Here is a 21,561-nt window from a genome sequence, read left to right as displayed (position 1 = left end):
ATAGTGTTGGGTAAATAGCCAAAGCAAGTACTCAGTATTATAACTGCATAATATTTGACATTTTCCTGCTGTTTGTTTCTAAAGTGCATTTCCCGAGGGTTGGGCTGGTTTTCAGGTGATTCCGGATGTTCAGGCAGTAGTGGTTGCTAATCATGATTTTTGTCATTTGCTCTTGGCAAGAGGGTTGCATCCTTTCATTTTGGGACTTTGTGTTTTATCTCCTCAAGATAGGATTATTGTATTGCACGTTATTTGAGTCTAATTCAACGTGTTATGTGGCAATTGTGGTAGTGCGCCTGTTAACTGGAATGTCTCATCAAAAGCATATTGCATTTCTTCTGCATGAGCTGTACGGCCTGTCATCTGATTTTCAGTTGAAGTTTAAGGAGTTGTCTTTGACCTGTAAAACCCTAAATAACTTGGATCTCAACTATTTCACAGGATCCTTTCTTCCTGGGTGATACCATGGCAGCCACAACCCTCCAAGACACTCAAACTAATAACCCAAAGGCTTTAACAATAGGGGGCTGCAGATATGGTATGATCTATAAGGGATCCGTAGCTTTGGAACTTCCTTCTTCCCTTGCTATGCCACAACCAGGTTTTAAGAACATAAGAACGGCCACACTGTGTCAGACCAAAGGTCCGTCTAGCGTAGTATCCTGTCTTCTGACAGTGGTCAATGCCAGGTGCCCCAGGGGGAATGAACAGAACAAATAATCATCAAGTGATCTATTCCTTGTTGCCCATTCCCAGCGTCTGGCAAACTTCAGCTTTTGGTAAACTTCAGGACACACTGCAAGACTCACATGTTTTCTCAAGCAGGAGAGGGGAAAGGATGCAAAGACTGCTTTTTAAGGGTGTTTTTTCTGGGGGGGGTAAAGCAGATTAGGTTTGGTTGAGATATATCTATATTTAAAGCAGAGCTGATTGGAAAATATATTAAAAATAGCTATGGGGGGTATTCCCCCCATTTGAATTCTTTTAAAAATCAGATTTTTCAAAATGTTGAAAAATTGCAATGAGCATTAATTAAAGGTTTATTTTTGTAAATATTTTGTAATGTGCCTAGAGCTCCAGTGAGGCACAGCAAGGGATAGTCAGAACAAAAAGAATTCCTGTACGGTCTCTGAGATCCTGATTTGGGTCTTCAGTCCTCAGACCTGCCTTGTTGTTAGTACCTGCACCATACACCTCTCCAAGGTCTGACCAGGGAGTGATCCTCTTTCGTCATGTTAATGATGTAAAGCTTCTGTACTCTGTCACATATGGCTAGGAGAAACTGAGCAGCCCAAATGATCAATGAGGATTTCAAATCTTGGGCCTGATTTGGAAACAATTACTACTGGCCATAATGTTCCTTAGCATGAGTAGTCCCATCCCATTGACTTTAATGGATCTACTCACACTAGAAAGTGCTACACATTTCTGTAGGATCAGGCCTTTGTGATCATTCACTTGCCCCAAAATGACTAGAGAATTTTTTTCCTAGTCAGTGACCACATGCCATGCTCTTTTTAAAATGTAAAATTCTAGAATTTCACCGTTGAGCAAAGAGAAGAGGTCAAAGGCAGGAGAGGCCGGAGTGATTTCGGAAATAAAACCAACAACTATGACATAATGCAGTAACAAACTGCAGGACGGATTCCTTACGTGGGCTTGTCAAGGGGCTGAACACACCTGAGGGGACATTGGGGTGATCAGTACACACCTAGCCATGTACTTTCCCCCCTCCTTTAATAAGGTTCTTTAGTGACATTTACATGTGGATTGGAATTAAATCAATCAATGTACTTAGACTTTCCAGTGTGAAGATTTGGAGGGAATGCCTTGGATGGTGTATATTTTGTTTGGGTGGGATATGGACAGGAATCTCCATCTTTTTTCTCTAAAGACTTCTCTTATAAGAGGTCTTAAAATTCTTTCCTCTTCTTCTAGGGAACTAGAGGGCTTGACTTCTCCTTTACCTCCTGCATTTACTCTGACCACAGTCCCTCCCTGTTCTCACAAGTGGAGCTCAGCCCTGCTTCCCTTCCTGTTGATTCCCAGTCAGCTACATGGTAAGTTTCCATTATCTCTATACTTGTTGCCGTAGGGTAAAGTCCTGGCAGCCTTTCTATAAAATCTATTAGTGCTGGGCATTGAGGGCAGAGTACTTGATGCCAATCAAAGATCATTTGGTCATATCCCAGTCTGACTCTAAGGAAAAGGTGGTACTGAATTAGCATTGGAGCTGAGCTTCAATGGAGATTGTTATAAGAATAACATATGAACTAAAATGTGTGACAGAAATAAATCCATCAGATTCTATAAAGGAAACAGTGGAAAGCAAAGAAATCTTCGACCCTTAAATCCCATTACCAGGCCAGAGAGAAAATGTGTTAAAAGGGAGCTGCACTGTATCTTTTTTCATTGTTTGATGAAATAATCTTTTTCACCCTTTAAGTGGTGTGTTTAAAAATCCTGGTATTTCTGAAACAAAGCGAATACACAGCCACTGAGCTAGCTGTTTTTTATACCTTCCTTTTCTGAGTATTGTCCTTCAGTATAATACAGAGCCATTTCTTTGTTCTCACAAGCTAGCATTTAAATTGTATGTAAATGTATGCAAATTAGATGCTGTCTAATAAAGAGAGTCATTAGATGGAAGAAATATTTAGTTTGGGGGGGAAGAAAAGAAAAGAAAGCAGGTGTATTTTGTAGCAGAAAATGTAAGATAGCAAGAAAAGAAAAGAAAAGAAAAGAAAAGAAACCCCTCAAACTTTGGGTGAAGATTTCTAAAAAAACTATTAAAATATTGTATAAAAGGTCTGGTCTGCTCTTGGTCTTTCCATTTGTGAGAGTGTGTGTGTGTGTGTGTGTGTGTTTGTGTGTGTGTGAGAGAGAGAGACCAAGATTACACATATGTACAAACTTGCACATTTTATGTGTATATGTTAAAACACATAAATACCCCTACATGTGGCAGTGATATAAATATTTAACAGAAATAGCATTATATGTAATATATTTGTGAAATATTTATATTACCTCCACGTAGGAGATATATAGATATATAGATATATCTATAGATATGTGGGTACAGATTAAAATATATGTATTTGTGTGTGTGTGTGTGTGTGTGTGTGTGTGTGTGTGTGTGTATATAGAGCTCGGTTAATAATTGATGTTTCAGATCAGTGGCAGTTCTGAAAAAAATAATTGGTTCAGGTCAAACAGAATCTGAAATTTGTTGGAATTTTTGGTGAATTTAGAAAGTCTGTTTCAGCTCATTTCCACTGCTGTGATTTGAACCTGCATCTCCCACATCCCAGATGAGTGACCAAAACACTGAGCTAAAACTTATAAAGGCAGGTGGGCAGTGATGCCACTTCCTTCTCTTCTGGCCATTTTGTGAATGGTCAAAAATATTAATCTCAAATGCATGTATAGTTTTAGTTAGACTGAAACTGCATTTTTATTCTAATAAACTATTTGTCCAAGAATTTCATCAAGCTCTCTATGTATATATTTATGAAATGATTTAAGTGTGTATGTATGGGGAGGAGAAGGGGATATAATTATTAGTGTATGTTTCTGTATACCACATATGTGCAGGTGATAGCCATGTGATAAATTCCAGAGGCATGGATTAATTTATTTATCATCCACTTTTGACTGCCTCTCCTGCACGCTCCCCACTAGTCTGTCTATCTCCCAAGGATTTTTTCCAGTGTCCCAACTCCCAAGCAGCATCAAGCATCCACCATTTAATTAATTAATTAAAATCAGCCTCCCGCAGAAATGTTTCTCTTCTCTCCCTCAAATGTAGAATTTCCCACTAAATTACCACTGCTTGTAGGATGCACAAGATTCAATCTTGGGCCAGTGATTTTTCTGTTAATACAGAAATCAGTTTTTAAGTCTGGTATCTCAGTGTCCTAAAATCCTAGGAAGTGGGCGCTTTATACCATTGAAAGTGGGAGATTACCATTTTGTGGATAGAACACAGAAATTTTGTTTAGACCTAGAAAGTTCTGAAGTAATGGACCTTACGTTCATGCCTTTATTAGGAATAGAAAGGCTATTTCTTATCGGTTTTAGAGGTTTCTGTAGCTTCCTCTGACCTGCGTATCATTGAAACTCAAGGAGCAGAACAGCTTTTAGAGTTGGAGCCTTTGTGTCTAAGGCACCTAACTTAACAGGTGGGAGAGCATTTTTTTTTTTTTGTCATTTATCATGGTTCTGGTTAGTAGATATTTGTGCTTGAAGTGGTACATTTTTTCATAGCAATTTTGCAAGGCTGGAAGTGTAAAGACATATATGTATATGTGTATAAAATATATGTATATAAAAATAATGTTTTTCAAATATTTACATATAAAGCCAAAGGGATTGGCCTCCTTCCCAGAATTACTGGAACCTACCTTCCCCAGGAACATTTGGACTTGAATAATCTCTGAACAACACTTTTCTTCTGAAACTAAACAACTTTAGAAATGGGTGACTTGCTCTGGAGACCACTCACTGTTAATTTGGGTTCCTTTTCTTATGGTAATAGAAAGGCCTCCATGGCTGGGAAATATATTTTTATTTAATTACTGTAAGGTTCCCTTTTATTGCTCCTTTCTCCCATAGTTTTCCCTTTATTTCCTGAGGAAAAGTCCAAGTACTAGAACTGTGGGGATACTTTTGTAAATGTTTTAGGGCATCTTGCATTGTGTATCCCAGGGGATTTGGGCCTGTTTAAGATTTAGGCAGAAACCATGGAAAAGTACATGGTTTCACACAGTTTTTGAACCAAACCAGTCAAAATTTAACAGATTCTATAGCGTTTTGAGGGTTTGTGCAAATCTGAAACCCAAAATGAAAATCAGAGGATTTGAATTGGAACAGAAACAGAAGCTATTTCACATGACTGCACTCAGGGCCATGCTTTCCTTTCTTCCCAAAACATGTTTGTGGGAGGCAATTGCTTAGGTAACCAGTCCATGCAGGAAATAAAAATGGTCCAATGGGATAAGAAGGATTGTCCAGTGGTTAGGGTACTGGCTTGGGACTTGGAAGACCCGGCTCCACCACAGACTTCCTGTGTGACCTTGGGTATGTCATTTAGCCACTGTGTGCCGCAGTTCCTCATCTACAGAAATGGGATAATAGCATTTTCCTACCTCGCAGCAATATTGTGAGGGCAAAAACAGTAAAGATTGTGAGGTACTCAGATACTATGATAATGGAGACCATATAACTACCTAAGATAGAAAGCTAGATATACAGACTTGATAACATAGGCATGTAATAGAAATGCTATACTGAATCAGACCAATGGTTCATCTATTCAAGTATCCTTCAACAATGGATATGATCAGAGGCATAACCAGTATCTTTCGATCTATCTGTCTATCTATCTATCGAATAAAATATGCTGCACTAAACTAATTCTGGCACTAACAAACAGGCTGTGGGGCTAACAGCTTTTGATACTACCTAGTGCTTATTATTGTTATTATTATTATTATTTCTTTTTAATTATGCAAAGTGCTAATCAGTTTGATTATGCACAGTGCTAATCAGGTTAATTATGCAAAGAGCTAATCAGTTGTTCTCTAAGCACATGAGGAGAGCAGAGGTGCTGGTGGTGAATGGCGCTCCTAGATGGGGGTAGTCACGGCAGTCATTCCTTATTATGAGAGGAGTAGGTGAGATGACAGGGGGGTTTCACCTCCATTAAAAAATAAAGAAGGCAGGAAAGAGCCCTGGTGATGGTGGTTCTGGAAAGGTAATGTCTTCTCTCACAGCAAGGCAGATTTTTTGTTTCTCATACTGCCTGGTGTTGGACATTTGTTGTTAGACTTTGAGTGAAGTGACTTGGACAAACACAGTAGAGAGAAAAACAAGGAGTCCGCTGGCACCTTAAAGACTAACAGATTTATTTGGGCATAAACTTTCGTGGGTAAGAAACCTCACTTCTTCAGATTATTGGAGTGAAAATTACAGATGCAGGCATTATTATACTGACACATGAAGAGAAGGGTGTTACCTCACAAGTGGAGAACCAGTGTTGACAGGGCCAATTCGATCAGGGTGGATGTAGTCCACTCCCAATAATTGATGAGGAGGTGTCAATTCCAGGAAAGGCAACATTTCTTTTGTAGTGAGCCAGCCATTCCCAGTCCCTATTCAAGCCCAAATTAACAGTGTTAAATTTGCAAATGAATTTTAGTTTTGCAGTTTCTCTTCGAAGTCTGTTTCTGAAGTTTTTTTGTTCAAGCCTGGCTTGAGAGAGGTATTGTAGCAGGTGTCACATGTGAGGCAATCTTGTCAGGCAAATTTGCGTTGGAGGGTTGGAGTCCAAGTGGCTGCCACTTGATGGGGAGGGGTGTGTAATCAAGAAGGCTGAAAATATTAAGGAAGTCTGCCCTAATCTAACAAAGAGAACCATCTTTGGAGCGCTCGCACTCGGAATGCAGATAATGAGTCTTGGAAGGTAGAGGGAACATAATATATGATCAACAAAGATAAATTTGTGTTAGGAGATTATCAGATGAGCGCTCACAATGAATTTCATTAAGTAACCGATCCACAAGTAGAAATTCTTCAGGCAAGTCTTAACAAGGGATCTTACTCCACGCTGCCCTTCTTAGTCTGCAATCTCATGCTAGTTACACATTTTGGGTAAAGTAGAATTTTTTATGAACCAGTAAGCTCTTCGCTGGTTCTCACAATTTATTGTTGGTCCAACTTGTCCATTTTGTGGTGGTTAATGATTAGCTAATTTCTTCAGTATCTTTTATCTGAATATATTTTACTGCCGGCATGTGGGGAATAGGAATTATTTTTCACTGTTTGTCTAAGAAATGGCACACCCAGAGTGGAGAGTACTTGCTTATGTCATATTTTGGGAAATGCCTTGAAGATGTTCTGGAATCATTAAAACAAAAATTGACTAGATTGTAATAAATTCAGTACTTGAATTTAGTAGGCAGCAATACACAGGAAGTTATGCTTGAAATTAACTATTGTAAATGGCTGCTTATTAGGAGTAGTGCCAAATTATCAAGTACATTCAGGACAGGAAGTAACATCAGTAATTTATAGCTGAAACTAATATTTGAAAAAGAACGTGTGTTGCCTTCTTGATAGCTAGTGAACATCACTCAATGGAACTATTACCATCTTAAGGAAACAATCTTCACATGAAGAGAGAAGGGTCTGCTGACCAGTGGCTGTGCTTACGTTTACATGTATGCATTCTATTTCTTTCTTGCTCACATGTGCATTTCCTCTAACCTTAGGAGCATAAGAATCAATATAACATTTTAGACCAATGTTACATCAGGTGTTGTATCCTGACTCCAAAAGAGACCTATGCTTGATGTTACAGAAGAAAGTGAAAAAGCCCTTACTGCACTCACCCACTTGTGCAAATACTGTAGATGAAGGGAAGAATTCCTTCCTGACCCCAGTAGCAATGAACAAATGGCCTGAAGCATAAACTTTCATTATTCCATTGTTTTAAGTATTCAGGGCCCACTGAAAATAATGGAAAGAGACTCATGGACTTTAGTGGGACTTAGCTCAGTCCCTTTTAGAACACTGGTTACTGTAATATCTAGGTGCTGCTGCAGTGGAGTCAATACTTGCACCATGCCTGATTTTGGCCGTGTGAGTTTGAGGAAGTGAATTCCACAGGCTGAGTACATGTATTCTGCCATTGTTTTATTTGTTAGCAGTAGCTTTGGTACCTGCTTGCACATCCTATGTCACTTTTGACTTTTGCTGAGTGATATTCCTTAACACTCCCCCTCTCCCCTCCACTCCCTAAGAACCATGTACTTGGGCATCCTTCAGCTATATAAGTCGGTTGGCACTAAGTGAATTAAAATATTTCCCCACTATTCTAATGTTTAAATTGTAAAGTGGTCCTGGAAAAGACTGCTGCAAAGCAAAACCAACCAAAATACAATTATTTTTACTAGCCAACCCAAAATAGACTACAACTGGTGGGAGCATTCTAGTAACCAGGAATGTTTACTTCCATCCTGCATAACTCATATGTGCAAGCAAAGCTATATTTGGTGGATATGAAATGAATCCACTGAACTTGTCAGCATGCTATAGATGCATGGTTACTGTGGTCTGATGTGATACTAATTGTTGCCCCAGCAGGCCTGGTAGTTGTCCAGAGCTAGATAGGTGCACTCAGCATCCTGTGCAGGTAGCAAATGTTTTTCAGACATGGAAACAAACTTTCTTCCTAGTCCAAGAAGCTATCAGAATTGACTTCATATCATGGTCACCAGAATGCTTGTTTGGGTTTCTGATTGGCCTCTTGCTTCAGGTGGTTTTTGTATTACCTGCATTAAACGAGCAATTATAGCAACTTCACACACAATGACTTTCTTTTCAATAGTATTTATATTACTGTGCTTTTTAGAGATTACATAACCCCTAGTGGGAATTGTATATTAAGCATATTGATACACAGAAAACAGCAATATTATAGCCGCCAAGCATAAATATTGGTAATGACATTGACGGAATTGTGTACACACTGTTTGCATGAGACAAAGCAGCCAGCCTAGCATAGAAGTTAGATAAGGAATTAGCTTGCATCTTTATGAATGATTAAACTGAGACACTTCGTCTGTGAAACAGTGGCCCTTCAAATTTGGATTTCAGTATCTACTTACGGGCAAAACTCTCCCCTGCCAAAAAAAACGACCTCTTAATTCTGGATGGATTTTCCCATAGTATTTAGCAAATGCTTAATCTAGTGACATTGGGTTTCTACAGCAATTAAACATATTCCAATCACTGGCGAATAGAAAAATCTAATGCTGATGTGATAACTAGGCGCCTGGGATAGATATAGTAAGTGCTGTAGGCTCTTCAAGTAAAGTTGAACTGGTAAGGAAATAGCCATCTCGGTTCACTACTGTCTTTGAATCCCATATTTAGCATGTCAGAAAGGTTTAACCTTCTCTTAGATTTACAGGCTGCTGGATTTTCCCAAGCGTTGGAGACTATATGCACTCCACTCCTCCCTCGTCAGCTCTTTGATGAGACACAATGGAGAGTGTGTGTAGTCAACCACAATAGAAAAAAAATCCTGATTTGGTCTTGTGAAACCATTGGCATCATGCAGCTTCAGAGGAGACAGATGCTCACTTGGGTGCTGTACTTTAGGAAGAATGGTGGCCATGTATACTGAATTATCTGTTTACCTTTCCATTGTTAATTGGCTATATATGCTGTATGGGAAGGGAGGGAGTTTGAAAGTTAAGGTTATATTTTAGCTGTATCCTTAGTTTTCACTCAGATCTTTACAAATTCGTCTTTGATTCTTATAAAGAAAATAGTTAAAGGTTTTGTTATTTTGTGAGTGGTCTTCACCACCTCTCACCTATGATTTGCTGTGTACTTTGACACCATTAATATAATCCATATACTGCCATGTCTGCACATTACGTTCTAAAATCTAAACCCTCCTGAGACACGATCATGACATCTGTTGCATTCCACTAGTTCAGAAAGTAGCTCTCTGACTCAGGTAGGGGACTAGAAGCCAGGAGACGTGTGTTTGATTCCCTTTCTGTGATCTTGGACAAGTCTTGTCCTCTCTCTTTTCCTCAGTTTCCCCTCTGTAGAATAGGGATAGTGATTCTGACTGACTTCATGGGAAGGGAGGAGGGAATGGGGATGGAGGAGGCTTACCTTGTTGTTTCTCAGGCACTTTGATATCCTTGGATGAAATGAAGTATATAAGTGCAATGTATTGTAGGCAGTTATAAGTGTTAAGTGACATTACTGCAATTCTGAAGGAAATTATAGTAAATTCACAATAAAAACACACAAACAGATTAGGTAAATTCTTCCAAAAAATTTAAGAGGAATAAAACTCAGTTAGCTTGGTACTGGCCTAAAGGGTTAGAAATAATTAAGGAAGCATAAACAAAGAATCCTAGGCCTCCTGTGGTTTGAGAAGTGGGTTCTGGTCTGAGCTGGCATCTTTTAAGTCTCAGTAGCAGAATGTCAGCACTGTCAAAGTGCTTTTGGATTTCCTTGAGAGTGTATTTATTGAGAGGTACAAAGCACCCTCAACTGCCATTCACCTTAGCAGGAACTGTGTGTGCTCAGTGGCCCACATGAGATTGGGCCGCAATAGGGGATTAATGAAGAAAAAACTGTAGGTGATCAGACTGGCAATTGTAAATTACTAACATGCATTCAGGGTAAGAATGTACACTTCCTTTTGGGCTGGGGAGATTGTGAATGTTAGATCAGTAACTGGATTACACTAGCAGCCTTTTTCCTTTTCTGTTCTCTCATACCCAGTTGCCATGACAGGAGTAAAAGAAGAAGAAAAATATCTTAACACATACACATCTTATTATGACACAAATAGTTGGAAGAAGCCCCACTGGCATAAACTAACACAAAGTGACACTTTGTTTAAAAAGTTGTTTTGAATGTCTTCTCCCATTGATTGAATGCAACTGAGATAAATAAACATCCTGTGTGTGGTGCAGCCAGGCTGAGCGTTTATGTTCCTCCGAGTGTTTATACATTCCCTCGTGTTGTTTGTATTGCTATTTGTTGACTGTAAATCCCAGACCTGTATATGTTTGTCATATATACATTAGCAGCAGTGGTGCAGTTTTGGCTGTATGCTCAGAGTAAGACTTTCTTATGAACATGACCAGATGAACAGGTTTTTTCTCCCTCCAGTGCAGTGAATTAATCTTTGTGTTTGTGGAGGAACAGAGGGGCTGCTGTAGCAGGCATTTTAGTCAAGCAGGACATGCTGTGCCCTGCTCAAATTAATGCAGGTGGATATGCAAGAAAAGCCACAAAGGATTTATCTGGTAGGAATCAAGTTAGTTTAGCCTTTTGTCTAATTAGGAAAAGGGTATGTTGGGCTCTCAGGTTATTCAGTGGTAATGAGGATGACATATGTTTCCCCTTGAAGTAAAATGACTGAAGTCATTACGCACACCAAAATTCATGGGGACAGAGACCACCCCCCCTTTCCACTCTTCTGTGGTGGTGGTTTAACAGTTTTCTCTCAAATACTCTCTTTCTTCATATGTTGCTACTGCCAGCATCTTGGTCTCTATGATGGTAAATGAAGAGAAAGCACTGGAGCTGATGTGGGCACCTCTTGGTCCACAGAGAAGGACTGCTGTAACCCCACAGACTATGGAATTACACCAAGGAAGAATCTAGCCTAATCAATCAGCCGACATTCTTCTAGTGACTGTTCCTTGAACCTTTCCCTTTAACTGTGTCTTTATCATGTTAGTGCATTGTTAGTGTGAGTTAGCATTATTTATTATATAGTGACCCAAATTGCTGTAGGCATACTATATGCATGCATGCGTGCACACATGCACATTATAGTTAGAAGGGTGGCCAGTAAGGGGTGCCTATTTTTCAGATTGCCCAAAACTCCCATTACAAAAACCCTGTTTTCAGTTGCTTAGAACTTTGCCAAATGTTAACCATTTGATCTGAAGTTTTCCACGTTAGATAGATGTCTCTGTCAAGGTGAATTGTTCTGGACCATTTTAGACAAAACAGAACAAGTTTATTAACTACAAAAGATAGATTTTAAGTGATTATAAGGGATAGCAAACAGATCAAAGCAGATTACCTAGCAAATAAACAAAAACGCAATATAAGCATCATATACTAAGGAGATTGGATGTGAGTAGCAAATTCTGACCCTAATTGTTGATTTAGACAGTTTGCAGAAATTCTTGAGGACAAGCTGCACTTGCTTGTAGCTTAAAACCCAGGTATTCCTTTCAGCTCTCCTCCCCCAGTCCACTCCTTGTTCCTCAGGTCTTTCCAGCAGCCTTTTTAGGCAGGGAGTCAGTGAAGAACCATGATGATGTCACCCCTCTGCCTTAAATAGCTTTTCCATATGGTAGGAACCGTTTGTCTTCCCTCTTGGTTCCCACACCCGGTCAGTGGAAAAACATTGGTATTCCAAGCTGGAGTCCAGTACCAGGTAACTTGGTCAGATGAACCCATAGTGTCATAGCAGCCATGAGTCAGAGGCTGTTTGTAGCGTCCTCAGGAAGACTCTCCAGGAAGGCTCCCCAGTGAGAGATTAGCTTCTTCCAAGATCTGTTGTTCTCCCTAATGGTCCATTGACTTGTTCCCAGCCAGCCATTTAGACTGATTACATTCTGTCTAGTGGGCCTTCCCCAGGTGTAAACAGATTTGTAGTAGATGCATAGACAATATTCCTAGTTTCAGATACCAAAACGATAGATCCATACAAATAGGATAATCATATTCAGTGAATCATAATCTTTTCAATGATATCGTACATGACCTATCTTGTATAAAATACGTCATAGTTTTGCCATAATCATATCATCATATTACTATGAAGAATATGGGGTGTAATGCCACACTTGGAATTTGGCAGGAGGTGGCCTCTGAGTCAGGGATGTGGCTTTTATACCTCATGAAAATCCACCCAAATTTGACCACATTGTAAGCCTTTGAAGAATCATGGTTTGCATATGTTCAGTAGAGACTTCTTAGAGTTTAACAGCTAAATTCTCTGAAGATTTCATCCTCATTGCTTAAGAGTGCGATAGGGTGACCAGACAGCAAGTGTGAAAAATCGGGTCGGGGGTTGGGGGTAATAGGATCCCATATAAGAAGAAGACCCAAAAATTGGGACTGTCTCTATAAAATCGGGACATCTGGTCACCCTAGGGTGCCATCAAAACTGGGACTAATACTAGCTGGGCAAGGAGACTGGGAGTGAGAGCCAGGGTTGGGGAATGGTGACTGGGAGCCAGTGGTGAAAAGAGGAGGCAGGATTGGGAACCTCCTTAACTGAGAATAACACTGAGATCAGATGAGGACCTGGAGGGAGGGGGAAGACTGGTACTGGCTGGATAAGGAGATTGGGGTGTGGGGAAGAAATAGGGGCTGAGAGGAGGGGAGACAGTTTGAAAAGGAGCTGGCATAAGAGGAGAGGGTCTAACTAAGCAAAAACTGTAGCAAAGAAGAGGGTGAGAGTGAGATGGAGACTGGATGAGCAGCCTGGGGAGAGAGGACTAGAAGGCAGTGAGGGATTTGGGGAAGAGAGAAGCAGATTGGACAAGGAGCTGGGGGAAGGGAGACTGGGATTGTGTATGCAAGGAGACTAAAGTCAAGGAGTTGAGAAAAGAACAGGGGAACTGTTGATGATAACGAGATGAGAAGCCTGAGGAGTGGAGACTGAGATTTGGTAGGCAATGAGAGAGATTGGGACATGGAGCCAGGAATGGGGAAGATACAAGACTGGGACAGGGACACTTTGGAAAGTTATGGGGTGGAAGTGGACAAGCTTTGGGCCAGAGGGAATGGAATGGGGAGAAGTGTCTGTGTCCCCTAGAGCAGTGGTTCTCAACCTTTTTTCATTTGCCATGTGGACCCATTTGGAAATCTAGTGTTCAGTGAGTTCTCAGTATGTCTTTCATGGACCCCTTAGAGTGTGTCTGGGAACCACAGATTGAGAACCACTGCTAGAGCACACTCCTCTCCGGAGTCTGAAACGGAACCCAAGATTCCTGAGTCTCACCATTCCTCTGCTGTCATCAAATATCTCTGAAACACACTAGTGAAGTATGTGTCTGGTGCTGGTCTAGGGGATGGTATCCTAGTCTTGCTGTCAATTACTCTGTTAGCTGAAGGGCCAGAGATCTGTGCACAGGAATCTAAAGGTTCTTATCCTGTGGGTGATCCTTGTGCTTGTCAATATGATGCCAAGTGATGGACTTTCTGTTTTTTTATGAGTTTGCTTTTTTTTTAAATGGAGCAAATGACAAATAAATAAAACTATGTTAAAAATATTATTAAAGTTATGAAGTCAAGCACCCAAAAGTTAGGAAATGCCAAAATTAAGGTTGCCAGTACAATTTTAACCTTTTCCTACATTCATATTTGAATCTCTTTAGCCCTTTGTATTCCCTTTCCTAGAAAATGTAATACCTGTAACAACACCCCATTCTACCCTCTCTGTGCAGAACCCCCTAGCCCTTCTACCAGTATATTTCCTGTACTACTTTCTCAGCAAACAACCCTTTCCTTCTGAACAAATCTCTTTTCCCTGCACAAATTAGCAGATCTCAGAATGTTGACCTCACTGCTTTCACTTGGTGGTAAGGTCACTATGATGTGAATTCTGCCCTGACACACAAGCACAAAACTCCTCTTGACACTTCACTAGGAGCTGCAAATGTGAGAGTAGAATTTGTCTCCCTTTAGCCAGGCCTCTTCATTTTCTAAGCAGTGGAATTTAAGCTGTTTTCTAGTGATTTTTCTCTGCCATATTGCGTTGCTTTGAAGAGAAACCAGGCTTAAGAGTCACTTATTTTCATCAAAATACAAAAAGTATTTGTTTCTTTCTTTTTTTTTTCAGTTGACACAATAAGCATTATCTGAAGGGAAAAAAATAACAAACAAAATGGGAAATAGGGTGGGAAAATGTAATAGGATCTATGAACACTTTCTGCCTTGTCTGAGTAAATGAGACCTGATGAGAGAGAGCACAATAAGGGCTGAGAAATGCCAAGTGAACTGATGTACGACGATTGTTTTATTTTACGTCTTTTCGTTTTACTGGATTGAATTTGAAAGAGAAAATTCTTCTTCGAGTGCTTGCTCATATCGATTCCAATTAGGTGTGTGCACGCCGCGTGCACGTTTGCCGGAAGATTTTTACCCTAGCAAAACTCGGTGGGTCGGCTGGGTAGCCCCCTGGAGTGGCGCCACTATGGCGGTGAATATATACCCTTGCCAACCCAACGGCCCTTCAGTTCCTTCTTACTGCCCGTGTTGGTCGTTGGAACAGTGGACCGCGGCTTAGCTGATCTCCACTTCCCTAACTACTTGTAGTTCCTTATTAATAGTTGTGTATATAGTCATAGTCTCTATAGTTGTAGTTAGTTTTAGTCATTTCTATAATATATTTAATGTATATAGTTGCCTGGGGATCGGGGATTAGCCCCTTCCCCCCACCCGATACCGGGGCTCATGCCCGGGTCACCGGGCTTCAAACCGCGCTCGGCCTGCCATAAGCCGATGCCAACGGGAGATCCCCACAACTCCTGCCTTAAGTGCCTTGGGAAATCCCATCTCTCAGATAAGTGCCAGATCTGTAAGGCCTTTAAGCCGAGGACGAAGAAAGAGCGGGATTTTCGCCTCAAACAGCTCCTGATGGAGGTAGCTCTTAGTCCAACGCCCTCGGCACCGAGCACTGAACAATCTGTATCAGGGAGAAGCGCTCTTTCAGCTCCGGATTGCCCTGGTACCGCTAAGTCCCCTCGGCACCGACCGTCGCCGGCACCAATGTGAGCTCGGCACCGTTCCCTGTCACCGCGGGTCAAGAAGCAGCATAAGACTCCTGCTGCTTCGGTGCCACCTGCATCACAGTCGGAGCACCCGCCTAAGTTGGACCGCCCGGCACCAACACCTGCCGCGGCACCGCCAGCTTCGGCATCATCGATTCCGGTCCCGCAAGGACCATCGAGTCTGGTGCCTGAAAGCTCCCCGGCGCATGCTGTGGTCGAGCTCACTCTCCCGTCCACGCCTGAGACTTTTTCCACGGCGAGGGATTTGATTGCAGTGATGGAGTCTGCACTGCCTCAACCCTTGACACTGCTGGTGCGGGTCATTTAGTCTATTGGCAAGCCTGCCCTGCTGAGGCCACCCTCCGTCAGCATTGCTGAGAGGCACTGATCAAGATCTCGGTCCCACTGGTGTTCTCGATCCCATCGCAGATCCCGGTCCTGATGCCGTTCGCAGTCCTGGCACCGCTCTCCATCACGGTACTGGTCGCACTCACAGCACCGCTCAGCGTCCCGTTCGCTGGCCTGGCACTCCCGGTACTGATCTAGCTCTCGGCACCGTTCCCGGCACAGCGGCTCTCGCAGCCGCTCCAGGCGACGAGCCTCGAGATCCCGGTCGACCTCCCGGCACCGTTGCGGTCACATGTCCCGGTCTCGTTCACGGTACCATTATGGCACCCGGTACCACTCCCTGGTGCCACACCGTGAGAGATCATCTGGAGATGTGGCCCCTTCTCAGGGTTTCTCAGCTCCTCATTGGCCGTCTGGACACACCTCAGTGTCATCTCACGCGGACAGTGCTTCCTATGCACAGGACCGTGACTCAGATGTGCCCAGCCGAGTCTTCCAGGAGACCCAAGGTCAAGAACAAGGGCCTCATCAGTGGTCGTTCTGGACACCTTGGGCGTATCACCAAGCCCAAGGTGCACACCCAGAAGCACCACGCTCCATGCCATCTGAACACTGGGTGCCAGAGGCGACTGTAAGCCATCCCCCTCCTGCAGGTACAGATGAAGCGTCCGTTCTGCCGACAGACTCTCAGGTCCCACCTGAACCTGACACTGCCCAAGAACAAGAACCCACTCAGGACCCTCTTGTACCTGGCCTCTCCTCTTCCTCGTCGCCAGATGAGGCGGTGGCGGGGACATCCTCTTCCGGCCATCCCCAAGTTGACCTGAGGGCCCATCAGGATCTGAGGTGGCCCAGAATATGAATCTTCAGGTGGAGGAGATCCTGGAGATAGAAGACCCTGTGGTGGATATTTTATCAGCTGACACCCCCACAAGAGTAGCCTTGCCCTTTATTCGTACGATTCAGGCAAACGCCGATACCATCTGGCAATCTCCAGCCTCTATTCCGCCCACGGCCAGGGGAGTTGAGCGGAAGTACATGGTACCCTCGAAAGGGTCAAGTATCTGTATGTGCATCCTCCTTCCTGCTCCCTGGTTGTGCAATCGGTTAACGAGAGGGAGCGCCATGGCCAGCAAACTCCTGCTCCAAAAGCCAAGGAGGCTAGGCGCATGGACTTATTGGGCCACAAGGTCTACTCTGCTGGAGGCCTCCAACAAAGGGTGGCGAACCAGCAAGCCCTACTTAGCTTACAACTACAACACCTGGACGGCGGTGGGCAAATTCACGAAGCTAGTTCCCCAAGACTCCCACCAGGAGTTTGCAACCCTCTTGGAGGAAGGAAAGAAGGTGGCAAGAACCTCTCTCCAAGCCTCACTGGACACGGTTGACTCAGCAGCCAGAACTCTGGCCTCAGGAGTGGCCATGAGGAGAATATCATGGCTTCAGGTGTCAGGCCTCCCACCTGAGTTACAACAGACTATACAAGTCTTGCCCTTTGAGGGCCAAGCCCTATTTTCTGAAAAGACTGACCCTAGGCTGCAGAGCCTAAAGGACAACAGGGTGATCATGCGCTCTCTGGGAATGCACACCCCGGTGACTCAGCGCAGGTCCTTCCATCCTCAGCCTCAGCGCGCTTACCACTCGCCTAGGCCGCGACAGGACTTTGGGAGAAGACGTGATCAGGGGAATTGCAGAAGGCAGTCTGGGCCCCAAGGGGGTCAAAATCAGGGCCCCCCCAAACCACCCACTGGACCGAAACCGAACTTTTGAAGGGACGCCCGAGGACGGCGTACCAGTTCTTTCCCAGGATCCTTTTCCGCCTTTTTACAGCCGCCTCTCCCATTGCTTCCCTGCATGGGCCCAACTCACATCGGATCGTTGGGTCCTACACACGGTAGAATTGGGATATCACCTCCAATTTATTTCGCCCCACTCCCCATCCTCGTCCCTCTTCAGGGACCTCTCTCACGAGCAATTCCTCTTGCAAGAGGTAGGGATGCTCCTAACCATGGGAGCTATAGAGGAGGTACCGAAAGACTCGAGGGGCAAGGGGTTTTATTCCCACTATTTCCTAATCCCCAAAGCAAAGGGAGGTCTGAGACCTATCTTAGACCTGCGAGGATTCAACAAATTCATGAAAATTTGAAGTTCCGCATGGTATCCCTGGAGACCATCATCCCGTCCTTGGATCCCGGAGACTGGTATGCCGCCCTCGATATGAAGGATGCGTATTTTCACATTGCTATTTACCCTCCACACAGACGGTACCTCCATTTTGTGGTCAACCATCAACATTTTCAATTTACGGTCCTTCCATTTGGCCTTTCTGTGGCCCCACAAGTATTCACAAAATGCATGGCTGTAGTCGCTGCCTCCCTCTGTCATCGTCAAGTACACGTCTTCCCGTATCTTGACGATTGGCTCATTCGACGGACCTCCGAGACACAAGTCACCCGTCCTGTGGGCATCATCAAGGACCTATTCAGGCAACTAGACCTGATGATCAATATAGAAAAATCCACTCTGGTTCCCTCTAAGAGAATAGACTTCATTGGGGCCATCCTGGACTCCACTCTAGCCAGAGGCTGCTCACCACAGCCCTGGTTTCAGGTGATGGTATCAATTATCCAAGGCCTGCAAAACTTCCCGACAACTTCGGCTCACACTTGTCTTGGCCTCCTAGGTCACATGGCGTCCTGCACGTTCATGACCAAACACGCCAGACTATGCCTCCGTCCCCTTCAAACTTGGCTCAACTCGGTATACCACCCGGGCAGAGACAGCATAGACATGATCATTACGATACCCCCCAGCATCGTAAACTCCCTGAACTGGTGGCTGTTGCCTGCTCTGGTCTGCTCAGGGATGCCTTTCCACCCGCCTCAACCTTCAATGGCCCTGACCATGGACGCGTCATCTCTGGGTTGCAGAGCCTACCTTGAGGATCTCCGTGCTCAAGGCCTTTGATCAGCTCAAGAACTGACCTTGCACATCAATGTACGGGAGCTGAGGGCAGTCTGCCTCGCATGCCGGGCATTCAAGAGCATGTACAAGGCCGTTGTGACTCAGTGTTCACAGACAACACAATGGCCATGTTTTACATAAACAAGCAGGGTGGCGCACATTCCTCCCCCCTTTGTCAGGAAGCCATCCAACTCTGGGACTTTTTCATAGCCCACTCGATCAACCTGATAGCGCCTTTTCTCCCAGGGGTTCAGAACACTCTGGCGGATCACCACAGCAGATCCTTCCTGTCTCACAAGTGGTCGATTCGTCCGGACGTTATCCATTCTGTTTTCCGGAAGTGGGGTTCTCCCCGCATATACTTCTTTGCCTCCCGCGAGAACAGGAAATGCCTTCTGTTCTGCTCCTTCCAGGCTCACTCCCCAGGCTCCCTATCAGACACATTCCTGATACCATGGATGAGCCATCTCCTTTATGTCTTTCCACCCTTCCTGCTGGTCCACAGGGTCCTGCTCAAGCTCTGCAGAGACAGAGCCCACCTGATCCTGATCGCTGCAGCGTGGCCGAGGCAACACTGGTACACCATGTTGCTCGACCTCTCCATGGCCAACCTCTTTGGCCGGATCTCATAACTCTCAGGACCACGGCAGACTTCACCACCCAGACCTGCAGTCTCTCCACCTTACAGCATGGTTGCTGCATGGTTAAGCCAGTCCGAGTTACGCTGCTCTGCCTTGGTACAACATGTACTCCGGGGTAGTAGGAAACCCTCCACTAGGTTAACATATCTGGCCAAGTGGAGGCGTTTCTCCTGCTGGGGCGAGCAGCGTAACGCTGTTCCTACCAAGGCACTGGTTCCTACCTTCTCGGACTACCTCTGGTCCCTAAAACAACACGGCCTAGCGGTTTCATCAATAAAGGTGTACTTGGCGGCCATCTCTGCCTTCCACTCAGGGGAGAATGACCGCTCGGTCTTCTCTCACCCTATGGTTTCGAGGTTCCTCAAAGGCTTGGAACGTTTATACCCACAGGTCCGCCGCCCCGCCCCAACCTGGGACCTCAACCTAGTTCTAGCCAAACTTATGGCTCCTCCCTTTGAACTGCTGGCAACCTGCTCGCTGCTGTACCTGTCCTGGAAGACAGCATTCCTCGTAGCCATTACATCGGCAAGACGAGTCTCCAAACTTTGGGTTCTCACGGTTGACCCCCCGTATACAATGTTTCACAAGGACAAGGTACAAGCTGCGACCACATCCGGCCTTCCATATCAATCAAGATAACTTCCTTCCGGTCTTCTTCCCGAAGCCCCACTCCTCACGCTGAGAGCAGCAACTGTGCTCCCTAGACGTCCGTAAGGCTCTCGCATTTTATATCGAGCGAACAAAGCCCTTTCTTAAAACTCCCCAACTCTTCTTCGCGGTAGCAGATCGAATAAAGGGCCTACCTGTCTCCTCCCAGAGGATTTCATCTTGGGTAACGTTGTGCATCCACACCTGCTATGACTTGGCTCATGTTCCAATGAGGCACCTCACCGCACATTCTACTAGGGCTCACGCTTCATCTGCCGCCTTCCTGGCTCATGTACCCATCCAGGAGATATGTCATGCAGCTACCTGGTCCTCGGTCCACACCTTTGCATCACATTATGCATTGGTACAACAGTCCAGAGATGATGCGGCATTTGGCTCAACAGTTCTACATTCTGCGACATCTCACTCTGACCCCACTGCCTAGGTAAGGTTTGAGAGTCACCTAATTGGAATCGATATGAGCAAGCCCTCGAGGAAGAAAAGACAGTTACTCACCTTTGTAACTGTTGTTCTTCGAGATGTGTTGCTCATATCCATTCCAAACCTGCCCTCCTTCCCCTCTGTCGGTGTAGCCGGCAAGAAGGAACTGAAGGGCCGTTGGGTCGGCAGGAGTATATATTCACTGCCATATCGGTGCCGCTTCAGGGGGCGACCCAGCCAACCCACCGAGTGTTGCTAAGGTAAAAATCTTCCGGCGAACGTGCATGTGGCGCATGTACACCTAATTGGAATGGTTATGATCAACGCATCTCGAAGAACAACAGTTACAAAGGTGAGTAACCGTCTTTTACCGTGGACGGGAAGGTTTATGATAGAAATGCTCTGGACTGCTGTATCCTTGACATAAACCTGTAGAAACATGAAAAGGAATGTTAAGTAAAGCAGTGTGTGAAATTTGTGGGTATGCATCTGAAAATATTTTTTGAGGACTGTCCAGTACTTTCTCGTACAAGTGGCTCTGCCTCTATCATTGTCTTGCATCTCTTATATCTTAATTCATTTTATTGCCAAATTGAAAAATAAATTATCTCTTCACCTGCTAGTTTATGAGCCAAAAAAAAGTTGATTTCATGATATAGTCTTTGTAATGATATGGAGTCAACCTTACTTCATATGGACTTTGGAGGAAGCAAAGAAGAGATTTCCCTGAGAGAATCCATCTCAGATTTTAAAATGAGTGTAGTGTGGGCTAAGACAGGACTTTTGGGAATTCAACAGGTATTGTCTGGGATAATTCAGTAGTGCACATGTGATTAGTAAATCACACAGGATCACTGTAATAAATGAAGGGGGGAACTAGCTCTCTTTGATGGACATCCAACCATCCAGTTACTGTAAAATCCTTCTTGGTAGCTGTTCTCTACTTGCTTTACCTGTAAAGGGTTAAAAAGTCTCACAGTCACATAGTGTCTTCTGTATTAAAAGTTGCCAGAATGGACTTTTTGGAGAAAATCTTTGTGCCAATTCTCTTGTGGAGATCCCTGATCCTTCCATCAGGGGAAAGAAGCCCCCAAACACAGCGAATCTCTGCTGTTTCCTCTCCCTCCCACAACTAATATGCTAGAAATACATCTTTTCCCCAGTGTATACAAGGCTGG

The 21,561-nt window shown here is 44.1% G+C and overlaps 1 protein-coding gene across 8 annotated transcripts in view; it reads left to right on the top strand.

Annotated features, from left to right (window-relative positions):
- The window catches only part of ZBTB20 (zinc finger and BTB domain containing 20), a 626,502-nt gene that overhangs the window by 123,532 nt on the left and 481,409 nt on the right, over positions 1-21,561 (top strand). For all 8 annotated transcript variants that reach the window (XR_003996513.1, XR_003996514.1, XR_003996515.1 and 5 more), the window contains exon 3: positions 1,939-2,060. The gene's annotated coding sequence lies outside the window, so the exon portion shown is untranslated. The remainder of the gene's footprint in view (positions 1-1,938; positions 2,061-21,561) is intronic.

This window comes from Gopherus evgoodei, chromosome 1 (genome assembly GCF_007399415.2).
Source record: "Gopherus evgoodei ecotype Sinaloan lineage chromosome 1, rGopEvg1_v1.p, whole genome shotgun sequence".
Taxonomy (NCBI): Eukaryota; Metazoa; Chordata; order Testudines; family Testudinidae; genus Gopherus; species Gopherus evgoodei.
This window is presented reverse-complemented; position numbering and strand designations above follow the sequence as displayed.